Source organism: Arachis ipaensis, chromosome B6 (genome assembly GCF_059453495.1).
Source record: "Arachis ipaensis isolate K30076 ecotype BB chromosome B6, ASM5945349v1, whole genome shotgun sequence".
In the NCBI taxonomy this organism is placed as follows: domain Eukaryota; kingdom Viridiplantae; phylum Streptophyta; class Magnoliopsida; order Fabales; family Fabaceae; genus Arachis; species Arachis ipaensis.
Window position 1 is genome coordinate 107,837,789 of NC_142441.1, and position 3,199 is coordinate 107,840,987.

The following is a 3,199-nucleotide window of genomic DNA, read 5'->3' on the forward strand; positions in this document are numbered from 1 at the left end:
GAGCGCCGGCTGGCAGACCGGGAACATCGTCAACAAACTCCCGAATCGAGCCACTCCCGCAATGTGTTCGACGCCTTGGGCCTACGGGACGCCGATTTAAAGACCCACCAGCACGGCGTCGTAGGACTCGGCGACCACTTCATCAAGCTGGACGGGATAATCTCCCTGCCGACCTCCGTGGGACAAGGTCAAGGGAAAAGAATGGTAATGGCAGAGTTCGTGATCCTACGAGACTCCACGGCCTACAACGTCATCCTAGGGAGAAAAACCATCAACAACTTAGGGGCAGTCATCAGCGCGAGGATGCTGATAATGAAGTTCATAACTGAAGAAGGATCAGTAGGGTTGGTAAAGGAAGATCTGGAAACGGCAGTCGCTTGCGACAATGCCAGTCTCTCGTTAAGAAAACAATCCAAAGAAGCATCAGGAGTGTTCCTTGCCGACTTGGATGCCAGAGTCAGCGACAAGCCGAGGCCCGAACCAGAAGGGAACCTGAAAAAGTTTAGAGTCAGCGACACGGAGGAGAAGTTCACCTTCGTGAACAGAAACCTCCCTCACGAGCTGAAAGAACCTCTAAGGGAAATGATCAGGGCCAACGGTGACCTATTTGCCTGGACACCGGCCAATATGCAAGGGATAGACCCCCAACTCATGTCGCACCATTTGGCTGTCAAGCCAGAAGCCAGACCGGTGGCCCAGAGGCAGAGGAAGATGTCACAAGAAAGGCCAGAAGAGGTGGCCAAGCAGACGGCCAGCCTCCTCGAGGCAGAATTTATTCGGCAACTTGACTACTCGACCTGGCTGTCGAACGTAGTCCTGGTAAGAAAACACACTGGAAAATGGAGGATGTGCGTAGATTATTCCGATCTCAACAAAGCATGTCCCAAGGATTGCTACCCCCTACCCAACATTGATACACTCGTCGACGCGGCGGCGGGGTACCAATATCTGAGCTTTATGGATGCTTATTCCGGCTACAATCAGATACCGATGCACCGGCCAGACGAAGAAAAAATGGCATTCATAACGCCAGGAGGAATCTATTGCTACAAGGTAATGCCCTTTGGCCTGAAGAACGTAGGGGCTACACACCAAAGGTTGATGAACAGAGTATTTGGCGACATCATTGGCAAAACGGTGGAAGTCTACGTGGACGACATCCTTGCTAAGACCACCTGACCCGAAGACCTCCTAAATGACCTGGAAAACGTGTTCGCGGCCTTCCGACGACACGGCATGAGGCTCAACCCTCTTAAGTGCGCCTTTGTCATGGAGGCTGGGAAGTTCCTAGGATTCATGATAACCCAAAGGGGGGTGGAAGCCAATCCAGAAAAATGACAAGTAATACTCCAAATGAAGAGCCTGGGCTGCGTCAAAGACGTCCAGAGACTGGAGGGAAGGCTCACCGCGCTATCTCGCTTCCTCAGGGCATCGGCAGCAAAGGCCCTACCTTTCTTCTACCTAATGAGAAAGGGAATAGCATTCGAATGGACCCCGGCATGCGAAGAAGCGTTCAACCATTTCAAAAAGATCCTCGCAACACCACCTGTGCTCGGTAAGCCCGTGGTTGGAGAACCGCTCTACCTGTACCTAGCCATAACGGAGGAAGCACTGGCAGGGGTCTTGGTGCGGGAAGAAGGGAAAGTTCAACAACCAGTTTACTTTGTGAGTAAAGCGCTACAAGGAGCAGAACTTAGGTACAGCAAGTTGGAGAAACTGGCACTAGCGCTCCTAACCTCTTCCTGCAGACTACGGCAATACTTCCAAGGTCACCAAGTGGTCGTAAGAACGAACCAGGGAATTCGTCAAGTACTCCAGAAACTCGACTTAGCAGGAAGGATGATGACTTGGGCCATCGAGCTATCCCAATACGATTTGAGATATGAGCCTCGACATGCAATTAAAGCACAAGCAATGGCAGACTTCCTGGTGGAAGTAACCAGTGACTCAACCGAGGACACGGGCACACGGTGGAAGCTCCATGTAGACGGAGCCTCCAACCAGACGTCCGGGGGCGCCGGAATCATCTTAGAAAGCCCAACCAAGGTCATCTACGAATAATCGGTCAAGTTCGAGTTTTTCGTATCGAACAACCAAGCAAAATATGAAGCCCTCCTATGCGGCTTAATCTTAGCCCGGGAAGTCGGGGCTACGAGGCTAGATGTATGCAGCGACTCACAGATCATCACGTCGCAAGTGAATGGAAGCTACCAAGCTAGAGATTCGCTATTGCAGAAGTACTTGGAGAGGGTTAAAGATTTGAGCAAACAGTTTGAGGAGGTCACGGTCCAACACGTTCCGAGGAAAAGGAACACACGGGCAGACCTCCTATCTAAGCTAGCAAGCACGAAATCTGGAACCGGCAACCACTCCCTCATTCAAGGCATCACGAGAGAACCAACGGTTGCCCTCCACCTGACCAAGATAAGCCCCTCCTGGATGGACCCCATCACCGACTTCTTGCAAAATGGCAAACTCCCTGGAGGCGGGAAGGAAGCTAAAGCGTTAAGAAGGGAGGCTGCCAAATACACGGTCATACAAGGCCAACTGTTCAAAAAGGGACTTAGCCAACCTTTACTGAAGTGCCTACACTCCGACCAGACGGACTACGTGCTCAGAGAAGTCCACGAGGGGTACTGTGATCACCACATCGGGGGAAAAGCCCTAGCAAAGAAGCTCATCCGAGCTGGATATTACTGGCCGTCAATGATGGAAGACTCCAAGGAGTTCGTGAAAAAATGCGTCAAGTGCCAAGAGAACGCTAACTTCTACAGAGCACCGGCCACCGAACTGAGCCTGATGACGTCCTCCCGACCTTTCGCACATTGGGCAGTCGACCACTTGGGACCCTTCCCAGTTGGTCCAAGGCAAGTCAAATACCTCATAGTCGTCGTTGACTATTACACCAAATGGATAGAGGCCGAACCACTGGCCACCATCTCCTCGTCCAATTGCAGAAAGTTCATGTGGAGGCAGGTGATAACTCGGTTGGGCATCTCGGAGGTCGTCATCTCAGACAACGGGACGCAATTCACCGACAAGAATTTTGTAGAGTTCCTCGCCGGCTTGGGCGTTAGACAGAAATTCTCCTCGGTAGAACACCCCCAGACAAACGGACAAGTCGAGTCCGCAAACAAGGTCATCTTGCTTGGCCTCAAGAAGCGGCTAGACAACAAGAAAGGAGCATGGGCTGATGAGC